Source organism: Lissotriton vulgaris, chromosome 2_2, assembly GCF_964263255.1.
Source record: "Lissotriton vulgaris chromosome 2_2, aLisVul1.2, whole genome shotgun sequence".
Classification (NCBI taxonomy): domain Eukaryota; kingdom Metazoa; phylum Chordata; class Amphibia; order Caudata; family Salamandridae; genus Lissotriton; species Lissotriton vulgaris.
In genome coordinates, this window is record NC_141688.1 from 312,958,940 (window position 1) to 312,973,702 (window position 14,763).

At 52.9% G+C, this 14,763-nt stretch overlaps 1 protein-coding gene across 2 annotated transcripts in view; it reads right to left on the reverse strand.

Annotated features, from left to right (window-relative positions):
* The window catches only part of LARGE2 (LARGE xylosyl- and glucuronyltransferase 2), a 196,764-nt gene that overhangs the window by 132,587 nt on the left and 49,414 nt on the right, over positions 1-14,763 (reverse strand). Inside the window, exon 1 of one of the 2 annotated variants that reach the window (XR_015309191.1) lies at positions 1,176-1,388. The exons of the other annotated variant lie outside the window; for it this stretch is intronic. The gene's annotated coding sequence lies outside the window, so the exon portion shown is untranslated. Of the gene's footprint in view, positions 1-1,175; positions 1,389-14,763 lie in introns of those variants that run through there. 2 annotated transcript variants of the gene reach the window in all.

A 14,763-nucleotide genomic window follows, 5' to 3' on the forward strand; every position in this document is an offset into this window, starting at 1 on the left:
CAGGCGGCGAGAGGTCGAGCTACAGGCGGCGAGAGGTCGAGCTACAGGCGGCGAGGGGTCGAGCTACAGGCAGCGAGAGGTCGAGCTACAGGCAGCGAGAGGTCGAGCTACAGGCAACGAGAGGTCGAGCTACAGGCAGCGAGAGGTCGAGCTACAGGCAGCGAGAGGTTGAGCTACAGGCAGCGAGAGGTCAAGGGATAGCGGTCCAGTGTGAGGGTGCAACAAGGGAAAGGCAGATAGAAGAGACACTCAGTGAGAAGGTAAGCGAGACACAGCCTGAAGATACATAAGCGACAGTCAGAGTGAGGGTGTGTAAGGGACAGCTAGTGAGAGAGGGTGCAGATAGTAAGAGAATAACTTTGTCAGTCAAACATATGTTTATTTAGTCCTTAGTCCTCAAACAAAGCAAATAAAACCCATGTACAAACATGTTAAAGTAATCACTAACATCGGCCGAACCTATGAAACCACAATTCATCCACAGACAGTAAAAATCGCCCGGCACCAGTTACAGCCAAGAATCTCATCCAAACGCAGATTACCCGCTTCCCCCCTCCATGAATCATACTTTTTAAATAGAGAGAAAGTGACAGGCGCCCAGGGCAAGGGAGAGACAGGTAGAGAGAGACAAGCAAGAGACCGACAGAGCAGAGTACAGACAGTGAGAGGACACGCGAGAGACCGCTTGCAAGCGAGTGAGAACCAGTGTGAATGGAGGGAGGCAAAAAAGAGAGACAAGCAGCGAAAAGGTACGCGAGAGACAGTGTGAAGGTACACAAGAGACAGCCAGAGTGAGGGGTATATGCAAGAGACGGCCAGAGTGAGGGGTATTTGCAAGAGACGGCCAGAGTGAGGGGTATTTGCAAGAGACGGCCAGAGTGAGGGGTATTTGCAAGAGACGGACAGCTTTGCAAGAAGCAGCCAGCTCGCAGGGGCAGACGCCAGAGATAGCCAGAGTGTGGGGGGGGGGGGGGGAGAGGGGTATATGCAAGAGGCGGCCAGCCCGCAGGGGCAGATGCCAGAGACAGCCAGAGTGGGGGGGGGGGGTATATGCAAGAGGCGGCCAGCCCGCAGGGGCAGATGCCAGAGACAGCCATGGTGGAGGCACCAGGCCTCGGGAAGGACGGTGGGCAGGTGGGAGGGGTCAGAGCGGAGGGGGAGGGGTTCAAACTCACCTGAATGTTTCCAAAGTTTTGCCGGACTCAAGGCCTCGGCATATGGGAGGTCTCTGGCCAGGGCTACCTCTCGCCGTCTGTCCCTCTCTCGTCCGTCCCTCCCCTTCTGTGCTTCCACCTTGCCCTGGTGCAGCTCCAGCCCTCTCCCTCCCTCCTCCCGGTGTCTATTCCTCGCCCTCTCCCTCTCTCGCCCTCCTGCCCGGGGCGGGCTCTGCCTACAGGTGACACGCACACATGGAGGGGGAGGAGAGACCTGGGCGGGAGGAGGGGAAGAGAGGAAGAGAGGGGCTCAGGTAGGGAGGAGGAGGGAGTCTGGGGGGAGAGAGGGAGGGGGCCTGACCGCGAATCCTGGGAGGACGGAAGAGGCAGGTTTGAGACAGATGTTCCGGGCCAGACCCGGGTGGAGAAGTTTTGGGGGCCGCGTGAGACGGTGTGCGGGGGAGGGAGGGGTGCGAATGTGTAGGTGACGCCCGAGAACACAGACTCTGATAGACACTTGGGAGGGGCGAGCAAGAAACGCATGCCCAGGAGCACACTGTGCGCCAGGAGCCAGACAGGACTCCACGTGCCCCTGTTCGTGCATGGGGCGGAATGTGTGACTCCGGGGCAGCAGCAGGGTGGCGTGGCGTGCACGTGGGTGGCGTGTGGATGTGGGACTGCCCCACCCACCCACCGGAGGAGCATGGAGGGCATGTGCTGTGGTACAGCGGGCAGTGTCTGGAGCGCAGGGCACCAGGGACTGGCATCCGGGACCCCCGAGGCTCTGCAGCTCGCCCTGGCAGAGGCCCGCAGGAATGGTGCAGGCCATGCCACGCAGTGCTGTGTCTAGAAACCACCTTTAGAGGGGTCACAGGTAAAAACAAGCATTATTTTATTTATTACTATTTTATTTATGCGTTTTTATATAGCGCGGACTTTACCCGGAGGCGTCAGAGCGCTTCACAATAGGAACAGAAATGATACAAACGGAGAACATTACACGAGCAACAGATTACAAAAGCAGACGTTACCTACGGTAAAGTGATAATTGTGAGTAAACAAAAATACATGAGGTAGTAAAAAGTGCACAGGAGGAAAAAGTGACAAGTGTGCAGGCTACAAGAGAAAATAAGAGTATAATTTGCGGTATAATACTGCAATATATGTTAGACACTCATGCACAAGAACAAACGATTACGTAGGCAAAGGTGGCACTTGTGCAAGTATCAGAGGTATAAAACATGTGAGGAAGCAAACCGTGTGTTACAGGGGCAAAGTGGTGAGTGCAAGTTGCAAGAGGGTACCAAACACAAGTAAATGGATGTGCAATGCAATAGGACTCGCATTTACGCCAGACCTATTGCATTGCAAACGATAGTCATCACGGACAACGGGGGGTGGGGAGGGGGGGGGGGGGCATCGGGGGCGAGAAGGCATGGACAACGGGCGTGCAGGCAGGGGAGGTAGAGAGAAGGCACGGACAGAGGGAGGGGTGAGTAGAGAAGGCAGTAGGAGAACCTCCTAAGGGAGGAGGTACCTGCTGCTCTTGTTAGTAACATGCTGCTCCTGGTAGTACTCCCCTAAGGGAGAGGTACATGCTGCTCCTGGTAGTACTCCCCTAAGGGAGAGGTACATGCTGCTCCTGTTAGTACTCTCCTAACAAGGAGGTACATGCTGCCCCTGGTAGTACTCTCCTAAGGGAGTAGGTACATGCTGCCCCTGGTAGTACTCTCCTAAGGGAGGAGGTACAAGCTGCTCCTGGTAGTACTCTCCCTTAGCACTCTCCTAAGGGAGGAGGTACATGCTGCCCCTGGTAGTACTGCTCCTGGTAGTACTCTCCTAAGGGAGGAGGTACATGCTGCTCCTGTTAGTACTCTCCTAAGGAGGAGGTACATGCTGCTCCTGTTAGTACTCTCCTAAGGGAGGAGGGACTTGCAGCTCCTGTTAGTACTCTCCTAAGGAGTAGTACTCCCCTAACGAGGAGGTACATGCTGTTCCTGTTAGTACTCTCCTAAGGGAGGAGGTACATGCTGCTCCTGTTAGTACTCTCCTAAGGAGGAGGTACATGCTGCTCCTGGTAGTACTCTCCCAAGGGAGGAGGTACATGCTGCTCCTGTTAGTACTCTCCTTAGGGAGGAGGTACATGCTGCTCTTGGTAGTACTCACCTAAGGAGAAGGTACATGCGGCTCCTGGTAGTACTCTCCTAAGGGAGGAGGTACATGCTGCTCCTGGTAGTACTCTCCTAAGGGAGGCGGTACATGCTGCTCCTGTTGGTACTCCCCTAAGGGAGGAGGTACATGCTGCTGTTAGTAGGGAAGGAAGTACATGCTGCTCCTGGTAGTACTCTCCTAAGGGAGGAGGTACATGCTGCCCCTGGTAGTAGGGAAGGAGGTACATGCTGCCCCTGGTAGTAGGGAAGGAGGTACATGCTGCTCCTGGTAGTACTCCCCTAAGGGAGGAGGTACATACTGCTCCTGTTAGTACTCACCTAAGGGAGGAGGTACAAGCTGCTCCTGGTAGTACTCTCCTAAGGGAGGAGGTACATGCTGCCCCTGGTAGTACTCTCCTAAGGGAGGAGGTACATGCTGCCCCTGGTAGTACTCTCCTTCCCCTGGTAGTACTCTCCTAAGGGAGGAGGTACATGCTGCTCCTGGTAGTACTCTCCTAAGGGAGGAGGTATATGCTGCTCCTGGTAGTACTCTCCTAAGGGAGGAGGTACATGCTGCTCCTGTTAGTACTGCTCCTGGTAGTACTCTCCTAAGGGAGGAGGTACATGCTGCTCCTGTTAGTACTCTCCTAAGGAGGAGGTACATGCTGCTCCTGTTAGTACTCTCCTAAGGGAGGAGGGACTTGCAGCTCCTGTTAGTACTCTCCTAAGGAGTAGTACTCCCCTAACGAGGAGGTACATGCTGTTCCTGTTAGTACTCTCCTAAGGGAGGAGGTACATGCTGCTCCTGTTAGTACTCTCCTAAGGAGGAGGTACATGCTGCTCCTGGTAGTACTCTCCCAAGGGAGGAGGTACATGCTGCTCCTGGTAGTACTCTCCTTAGGGAGGAGGTACATGCTGCTCTTGGTAGTACTCTCCTAAGGGAGGAGGTACAAGCTGCTCCTGGTAGTACTCTCCCTTAGCACTCTCCTAAGGGAGGAGGTACATGCTGCCCCTGGTAGTACTCTCCTAAGGGAGGAGGTACATGCTGCCCCTGGTAGTACTCTCCTTCCCCTGGTAGTACTCTCCTAAGGGAGGAGGTACATGCTGCTCCTGGTAGTACTCTCCTAAGGGAGGAGGTACATGCTGCTCCTGGTAGTACTGCTCCTGGTAGTACTCTCCTAAGGGAGGAGGTACATGCTGCTCCTGTTAGTACTCTCCTAAGGAGGAGGTACATGCTGCTCCTGTTAGTACTCTCCTAAGGGAGGAGGGACTTGCAGCTCCTGTTAGTACTCTCCTAAGGAGTAGTACTCCCCTAACGAGGAGGTACATGCTGTTCCTGTTAGTACTCTCCTAAGGGAGGAGGTACATGCTGCTCCTGTTAGTACTCTCCTAAGGAGGAGGTACATGCTGCTCCTGGTAGTACTCTCCCAAGGGAGGAGGTACATGCTGCTCCTGTTAGTACTCTCCTTAGGGAGGAGGTACATGCTGCTCTTGGTAGTACTCACCTAAGGAGAAGGTACATGCGGCTCCTGGTAGTACTCTCCTAAGGGAGGAGGTACATGCTGCTCCTGGTAGTACTCTCCTAAGGGAGGCGGTACATGCTGCTCCTGTTGGTACTCCCCTAAGGGAGGAGGTACATGCTGCTGTTAGTAGGGAAGGAAGTACATGCTGCTCCTGGTAGTACTCTCCTAAGGGAGGAGGTACATGCTGCCCCTGGTAGTAGGGAAGGAGGTACATGCTGCCCCTGGTAGTAGGGAAGGAGGTACATGCTGCTCCTGGTAGTACTCCCCTAAGGGAGGAGGTACATACTGCTCCTGTTAGTACTCCCCTAAGGGAGGAGGTACATGCTGCTCCTGTTGGTACTCCCCTAAGGGAGGAGGTACATGCTGCTCCTGTTGGTACTCCCCTAAATGAGGAGGTACATGCTGCCCCTGCTAGTAGGGAAGGAGGTACATGCTGCCCCTGGTAGTTCTCTCCTAAGGGAGGAGGTACATGCTGCTCCTGTTAGTACTCCCCTAAGGCGGAGGTACATGCGGCTTCTGTTGGTACTCCACCAAGGGAGGAGGTACATGCTGCTCCTGGTAGTAGGGAAGGAGGTACATGCTGCCCCTGGTAGTAGGGAAGGAGGCACATGCTGCTCCTGGTAGTACTCCCCTAAGGGAGGAGGTACATGCTGCCCCTGGTAGTACTCTCCTAAGGGAGGAGGTACATGCTGCTCCTGGTAGTACTCTCCTAAGGGAGGAGGTACATGCTGCTCCTGGTAGTACTCTCCTAAGGGAGGAGGTACATGCTGCTCCTGGTAGTACTCTCCTAAGGGAGGAGGTACATGCTGCTCCTGGTAGTAGGGGAGGAGGTACATGCTGCCCCTGGTAGTAGGGAAGGAAGTACATGCTGCCCCTGGTAGTACTCTCCTAAGGAGGAGGTACATGCTGCTCCTCGTAGTACTCTCCTAAGGGAGAGGTACATGCTGCTCCTCGTAGTACTCTCCTAAGGAGGAGGTACATGCTGCTCCTGTTAGTACTCTCCTAAGGAGAAGGTACATGCTGCCCCTGGTAGTACTCTCCTAAGGAGGAGGTACATGCTGCCCCTGGTAGTACTCTCCTAAGGGAGTAGGTACATGCTGCCCCTGGTAGTACTCTCCTAAGGGAGGAGGTACATGCTGCTCCTGGTAGTACTCTCCCTTAGCACTCTCCTAAGGGAGGAGGTACATGCTGCCCCTGGTAGTACTCTCCTAAGGGAGGAGGTACATGCTGCCCCTGGTAGTACTCTCCTAAGGGAGGAGGTACATGCTGCTCCTGTTAGTACTCTCCTAAGGAGGAGGTACATGCTGCTCCTGTTAGTACTCTCCTAAGGGAGGAGGGACATGCGGCTCCTGTTAGTACTCTCCTAAGGAGTAGTACTCCCCTAACGAGGAGGTACATGCTGTTCCTGTTAGTACTCTCCTAAGGAGGAGGTACATGCTGCTCCTGTTAGTACTCTCCTAAGGGAGGAGGTACATGCTGCTCCTGTTAGTACTCTCCTAAGGAGGAGGTACATGCTGCTCCTGGTAGTACTCTCCCAAGGGAGGAGGTACATGCTGCTCCTGTTAGTACTCTCCTTAGGGAGGAGGTACATGCTGCTCCTGGTAGTACTCACCTAAGGAGAAGGTACATGCGGCTCCTGGTAGTACTCTCCTAAGGGAGGAGGTACAAGCTGCTCCTGGTAGTACTCTCCCTTAGCACTCTCCTAAGGGAGGCGGTACATGCTGCTCCTGTTGGTACTCCCCTAAGGGAGGAGGTACATGCTGCTGTTAGTAGGGAAGGAGGTACATGCTGCTCCTGGTAGTACTCTCCTAAGGGAGGAGGTACATGCTGCTCCTGGTAGTAGGGAAGGAGGTACATGCTGCCCCTGGTAGTAGGGAAGGAGGTACATGCTGCTCCTGGTAGTACTCCCCTAAGGGAGGAGGTACATACTGCTCCTGTTAGTACTCCCCTAAGGGAGGAGGTACATGCTGCTCCTGTTGGTACTCCCCTAAGGGAGGAGGTACATGCTGCTCCTGTTGGTACTACCCTAAGGGAGGAGGTACATGCTGCCCCTGGTAGTAGGGAAGGAGGTACATGCTGCCCCTGGTAGTTCTCTCCTAAGGGAGGAGGTACATGCTGCTCCTGGTAGTAGGGAAGGAGGTACATGCTGCCCCTGGTAGTAGGGAAGGAGGTACATGCTGCTCCTGGTAGTACTCCCCTAAGGGAGGAGGTACATACTGCTCCTGTTAGTACTCCCCTAAGGGAGGAGGTACATGCTGCTCCTGTTGGTACTCCCCTAAGGGAGGAGGTACATGCTGCTCCTGTTGGTACTACCCTAAGGGAGGAGGTACATGCTGCCCCTGGTAGTAGGGAAGGAGGTACATGCTGCTCCTGGTAGTACTCCCCTAAGGGAGGAGGTACATACTGCTCCTGTTAGTACTCCCCTAAGGGAGGAGGTACATGCTGCTCCTGTTGGTACTCCCCTAAGGGAGGAGGTACATGCTGCTCCTGTTGGTACTACCCTAAGGGAGGAGGTACATGCTGCCCCTGGTAGTAGGGAAGGAGGTACATGCTGCCCCTGGTAGTTCTCTCCTAAGGGAGGAGGTACATGCTGCTCCTGTTAGTACTCTCCTAAGGGAGGAGGTACATGCGGTTCCTGTTAGTACTCTCCTAAGGAGGAGGTACATGCTGCTTCTGTTAGTACTCTCCTAAGGGAGGAGGTACATGCTGCTCCTGGTAGTACTCTCCCTTAGCACTCTCCTAAGGGAGGAGGTACATGCTGCCCCTGGTAGTACTCTCCTAAGGAGGAGGCACATGCTGCTCCTGGTAGTAGGGAAGGAGGTACATGCTGCCCCTGGTAGTAGGGAAGGAGGTACATGCTGCCCCTGGTAGTTCTCTCCTAAGGGAGGAGGTACATGCTGCTCCTGTTAGTACTCTCCTAAGGGAGGAGGTACATGCGGTTCCTGTTAGTACTCTCCTAAGGAGGAGGTACATGCTGCTTCTGTTAGTACTCTCCTAAGGGAGGAGGTACATGCTGCTCCTGGTAGTACTCTCCCTTAGCACTCTCCTAAGGGAGGAGGTACATGCTGCCCCTGGTAGTACTCTCCTAAGGCGGAGGTACATGCGGCTTCTGTTGGTACTCCACCAAGGGAGGAGGTACATGCTGCTCCTGGTAGTAGGGAAGGAGGTACATGCTGGCCCTGGTAGTACTCCCCTAAGGGAGGAGGTACATGCTGCTCCTGTTGGTACTACCCTAAGGGAGGAGGTACATGCTGCCCCTGGTAGTAGGGAAGGAGGTACATGCTGCCCCTGGTAGTTCTCTCCTAAGGGAGGAGGTACATGCTGCTCCTGGTAGTAGGGAAGGAGGTACATGCTGCCCCTGGTAGTAGGGAAGGAGGTACATGCTGCTCCTGGTAGTACTCCCCTAAGGGAGGAGGTACATGCTGCTCCTGTTCGTACTCCCCTAAGGGAGGAGGTACATGCTGCTCCTGTTGGTACTACCCTAAGGGAGGAGGTACATGCTGCCCCTGGTAGTAGGGAAGGAGGTACATGCTGCTCCTGGTAGTACTCCCCTAAGGGAGGAGGTACATACTGCTCCTGTTAGTACTCCCCTAAGGGAGGAGGTACATGCTGCTCCTGTTGGTACTACGCTAAGGGAGGAGGTACATGCTGCCCCTGGTAGTAGGGAAGGAGGTACATGCTGCTCCTGTTAGTACTCTCCTAAGGCGGAGGTACATGCGGCTTCTGTTGGTACTCCACCAAGGGAGGAGGTACATGCTGCTCCTGGTAGTAGGGAAGGAGGTACATGCTGCTCCTGGTAGTAGGGAAGGAGGTACATGCTGCCCCTGGTAGTAGGGAAGGAGGCACATGCTGCTCCTGTTAGTACTCTCCTAAGGGAGGAGGTACATGCTGCCCTTGATAATCCTCTAGCGCCTCTCAACCCCCTCATCCGCCTCCTCTACATAGGCGCTAAAAGCTAACGCGTCCGTTGAGGGAGAGGGGGCCGGGCAGGTGCAGTGACCCGGCACTGCACTCACTGCACGGGTCACTGAAGGGCGGTGTGAGAACGGGGAGACCCAGGCCTGACTTGTGTCAGCGGTGGCCATGGCTCAGGGGTTCGTGTGAGAATGTGGTGTAAGCACGTGCTGCACGGGCACAGCACGAGGATGCACAGAGAGCAGTGTGGGTTTGAGCGCGTGCTGCACGGGCGCAGCACGAGGATGTACAGAAAGCAATGTGGGTTTGATCGCGTGCTGCACGGGCGCAGCACGAGGATGTACAGAGCAATGCGGGTTTGAGCGCGTGCTGCACGGGCGCAGCACAAGGATGTACAGAGCAATGCGGGTTTGAGCGCGTGCTGCACGGGCGCAGCACGAGGATGTACAGAGAGCAGTGTGGGTTTGAGCGCGTGCTGCACGGGCGCAGCACGAGGATGCACAGAGCAATGCGGGTTTGAGCGCGTGCTGACCGGGCACAGCGCGAGGGTGCGCAGAGAGCAATGCGGGGTTAAGTTCATGCTGCACAGTTAGAGCACGAGAATGCACAGAAAAGACACACCAAAGGCGGTAAAATGGAGGCACAACAAAGTTACCGAGCTCTAAAAGTCTTGGCAGAGTTGTGCCGTAAACACCCGACTCATTACAAGGCCTCACAACAACACCACAACAGACTCACCGCTCTTCACAGGCAAGACGTCCCATGAACTGCACCCCAAGGCTGCTGCACTTTACGGTTAACCCACTGGAGCACTTCGCTGCACTGGCAGGTGGCTGATCTGTACAGCACTGTGGAGCAAAGGTGTGCACGTCACACTCTTCACAGCGCACAACTCACTGTACAACCCTCGGTCTGTGCCACTGGAAACTGCACAACACTGGCAGCCACGCACACCATAGCGCTACACCGAACTGAGTGGCAAATGTAGGCACTACACAGCCGAGGTATAAAACTACAAAGGAGCACCGCCGCACAACAGCACAGGTCCAGCACTGCACTACACAACTGCACTGCAGGGGCACAGTCACTGGATTGTGACAGATAGATAGGGCTTGCTACCTCATGTGTAAAGAGTGAAGACGCTAGAGGGGAAATCATCTCTGCAGAAAACTCATCCAAAGACAGGCTGTGGCGACAGACACGGAGGGTTCAATGCTGCGGCTCCAGATATCAAACTGAAACGGACAATGCAGGGATCGCAGGAAACCTCTACCGGTCAGACACCCAAAAGTGACTATGTTGCTCAATGGCAGCGAGTTTACTATTAAGTCCTCTCTCTTTCCAATCTTTTAAGAGAGATGACAAATTCAAACAAGCATTTTGCAATGCAATAGGTCTCGCATTATTAAAGTTAGAGCTATTGGCATTGTAAATGGCAATGCCTTTTATTTATGTTTTTGTTTTTAAAACATAAATAAAAGGCATTGTCATTTAAATGCTAATAGCGTAAACTCTCGCAAAAGTGAGACCTATTGCATTGCAAATGCTTGTTTAAAGGACGCCCCAGACACTACTTCCCCAACCTACCAACCTTCAGCGATAGGACAAAACTGCAAGCTTATCTTAACAAGTCCATACCTGAATACAGCGTGCTTCGAAGATCAGCACATGCGCTGCTCAGGATCGACCTAAAAAGTCTGTTTTAATAGCATTATACAATATGGTCGGGTATACAGGGAAGAGCCGATTCTGCAGCTAGGATGGCTAGAATGTTCAGGCAGTGTTTGATAGTTGTCAGGGACTATTCTTTCGTTGCCTGTTAGAGGATAAAGAACATTCTTTTCTGCTCCTAAAAAATGTAATAGGTGTCAGTTAAAGGGCTTTTATGTTAAGCGCTACACATGGAACATTGTTTAATGTAATTGATACCTAGTGTTAAGTGGTCCTTTTTTTCAGTGACTTTGTGTGCGTGCGTGTGTATGTATCTGTGCGTGCCTGTTTATGTGTTTGGGTTTGTTTGTGTGTGTGGGTGTGTTTGTATGTGTGTGTGTGTGTGTGTATTTATTTATGTATTTGTGTGTGTGTGTGTGTGTGTTTTTCTCTGCAGATTATAGGTTCACATCTCTGCTGGGCAGCCTCTGCCTTTCATCCTTTGGTGTCATTGTCCCTCTGGTTTTACACGAGGAGGGACTTAATCCCACTCAATCTTTAAAATCATTTCAATTGATGACTAATCGTCATGGTTACTTATTTGCTAGGGAATCACTTTAAAATATAATGGCCTAAATCTGCCAAATGATGAGAAATGGCACTGTACCATTAAAAGTACTGCGGTCTTATTAAGAAATGTTAGTGCTGTTGATCAAAAGTATACCAGGCTTCTTGGAACGAGCCGACTGCAAGATAGATGTGCTAGGATAGCTTCTTAACTGTACCTGTCAAACTGCCTCATATCACGAAGCCCCATCACCTCTTCTCTCACAATGTCAGTGAAGTGCACCTCCATTTTATTAGTACTGATAGCGCAGGACATATTCCTGGGCATACTTAAAGCACCTACATTACAAAACAAGGAATCATTATCAAAGTCACCCTGCTGGCCGGGCCCCCAGGCGTCAGTAAACTAAATTATCGAAGCAGTGACAAAATTAAACAGTTTAAGTGTTGTTTTTCATTTTAAACTGTCTCCGGAAGTTCGGGTACAGATGTTTTAGTCTGGGGTCCGAGATCAGACTGTTTAGCCCTTGGAAAATCCTGTAGAATTAACTTGAAATCAGGACTTCGGACGATAAACCCTAGCAACACTCGGCATCAGATGCAGGCCTGGCCTGCTGAATGACTTTCACTTTCCTATATAAGAGTATGTTTATCTTACTCTGTAAAACAAATTCGAATTCTTGTGCACATCGTAAGCCAGTACGTTGAGTCCCAACGACAAGCCAGGGTGTGTGTCGTAGCCCAGCTAGGGATTGAGCATGCCGGCTGGCAGACTGGTTAATAGAGACGTGTCCGAGTCCTGGGGGGGCTTTGAAGCATGCTGTGTGCCGCGGGGCGCTGGCCTATTGTGTGCGGTTTGTGAATAAAATCCTGCAGGAGAACAAGATGGCTATGGCAGGCCCCCGCAGAGCGGGGGGGAGGGGGGGGGCTGAGCTGCTGGGGGCCTTGCAAGGGGGGCCCATGAACTTTCGTTACGCCACTGGGCTATGGCTTGAGGGCAGCACCGGAAGCCACGGAATGCGTTTCCTTCCTTTCCGCTTGTGCCTGGGCCATGGCCCCTGCCCTGCCCCTGTCTGCACGTATGAGTCTGACCTGCACTGCGCCGCATGTGTATGTAACATACTAACTACATACAGTAACAAGCGCCAAGGCCTCTAAAGCACCCCCACCACTACAGAGTCAAATTCGGGGCCTCAGTAAAGTAATACATTATCGGATTTTCACTCGTAGCATTGATACAACTGTAAAACAACACTTAAACAGAGCATAGCCCCTATAATTAAGAGGTTGTGTGGGTGGTTACTCGCCTTCACTTACCCGTGTTCCGACGAGGACTTTGATGTCCATTCTCCACTACGCCGGCCCATGTGCACCAGCCGCCCCTGTGCGCCGCAGACAGGCCATGGCCAATAGCAGAGCACCAGAGAATGCACATTTCTTATTTAGAGCGGGGCAAAGCATCTGTTGCTTCAACATGCGCTGTCCAGCATGGAAATGACACGTTCTCTTTTGAAACCAGGTAGCGAAAGAGTTCACAGTTTATTCCCCAACACCACCTCGCCCCTCGAAACCTTGCTGCTCAAAGGATTATATGCTCAAATCTGGAAGTAACATTACCTCTAATAATACAGCCGCTCGGAGACCCCACGTGAACAGAGTGTACAGCCACTGAAAAGCTCTAGTCTGGTCGGCTCTTGCTCAGCCCGAGCTCTTTGGCGCCTCGAGCTGAAACCAAGCCAGGCTTATTCATTGGGCACAGAGATTTGCCGGGACTCGGACCTGGTCTCGCTTCCACCGTTCACTGCGCACATTTACTCTGAGTCCGCACACCCGATGGCATCATTAGAGCACTTTAAAACCGTGCATGTTTCTTCGCCGTAAAATAAATATTACTCTGTGACAGTAGCGTCTGGTCACTTCGCATGCGCGTTTGAGCCAGTTCCTTTGGGCGGGACTTCCGTCTTCGGAAGTCCCGCGCACGCGCCCACGGAGTGCCTGAGAGCGGGGCTCCCATGCCCGAGGGAGAGCCCCGGCTACAGATGTCCCGAATGGCGGTAAGTGGGGCTTAGTTGTAGGAGGGAGGGGGGTGCGCTTGTGTGTGTGTGTATTTGTGCGGTGGCGGCGGGGGTAGGGGGTCTCTGTATGTGTGCGTGCGTGTGTTTAGGTGCGCTGGTGTGTGTGTGGTCTCTGTGTGCGGGTGGCGGGGGGTCTCTGTATGTGTGCGTGTGTGTAGGTGCGCTCCTGTGTGTGTGCGGCGGGGGGTGCCGGTGAGTGGGGGGAAGTAGGTGGGGGTGCGCGCGTGTGTGTGCGCCTTCCTGCCTGCGTGTGCATGTGTGTGTTCAGGGAATCTGTGGCAGGGGACGTGCACGGTGCCGGCTGGGCGTGCGCGCCCACGAGGTCAAATCTCTGCCAGAAAAAGCGCGTGGCAGTCTGCTGTCCACAGTCCCCCAAAAGTGACAACACAAGTTGTCTCGCACTAGACAGCAAAAGCTTCGCTTTTGTTTTCGTCTAGGCGAGACCTAAAAAATGAATGGACCATCGTGAAACTGTTCCTCACCACAAACTTGTGGGAAATAGAGGGGGGCGTTTTAATAAACATGTTGACAGCCATCTTCATTTCATGCAGCAGCAAGAAAACGTCTTTAAAAAGACAGCCTGTGCGAGTACACAACTTTATGACCAAAGAATGTGTGGATAAAGATAGAATGACATGTCCTCTAGATGTCGTAGAACATGGATCAAACTTTTATGCAGAACTGAAGCAGGAGAGATTTGTATTGAAAGAGGAAAGGCTGTTTGACATAATCCACACATTCACTGCCGCAGTAAGAGTTCAAGTGCAAGAATTTGTATAGCGCACTACTCACCCAGAGGGTCTCAAGGCGCTTGGGGAGGGGGTTCATTATTTATCGAATAGCCAGGTTTTAAGTTCTTTCCTGAAGGAGATGTGGTTCTGAGTGAGGCGGAAGTGAGTGGGGAGTGAGTTCCAGGTCTTGGACGCTAAGTAGGAAAAGGATCTACCTCCCATGGTGGACCTTTGGATATGCGGGACTTTGGCGAGGCCTTGATTGGAGGATCTTAGTTGGCGGGTGGGTGTATAGAAGGATAGTCTAGTGTTGAGGCATTCGGGTCCTAGTTTGTAGAGGGCCTTGTGTGCGTGGGTGAGGAGACGGAATGTTATTCTCTTGTTGACGGGAAGCCAGTGGAGGTCTTTCAGGTGGCCGGTAATGTGATCTTGGCGGGAGATGTCTAAAATGAGTCTCGCCGATGCGTTTTGGATGCGTTGCAGTTTTTCCTGTAGTTTGGCTGTAATTCCGGCGTAGAGGGTGTTTCCGTAGTCTAGTCGACTCGTAACCAGTGCGTGGGTGACAGTCTTTCTGGTCTCTGAGGGGATCCAATGGAAGATTTTTTTGAGCATACGGAGTACGTCGAAGCAGGAGGATGAGACGGCGTTGACTTGTCTGGTCATCGAGAGGGAGGAGTCTAGGATGAAGCCTAGGTTACGTGCGTGGTCTGTGGGTATGGGAGCGGAGCCCAGATCCGAAGGCCACCATGAGTCGTCCCAGGCAGAGGGGGATGATCCTAGGATGAGCACTTCCGTTTTGTCTGAATTATGTTTTAGGCGGCTGTTTTTCCTCCATATGGCTACTTCTTTCATGCCTTCGTGAAGATTGTTTTTGGCGGTGTTGGGGTCTTTGGTGAGGGAAAGGATCAGCTGGGTGTCGTCAGCGTAGGAGATGATGTTGAGGTTGTGTTGGCGCGCGATGGAAGCGAGTGGACTCATGTAAACGTTGAAGAGGGTGG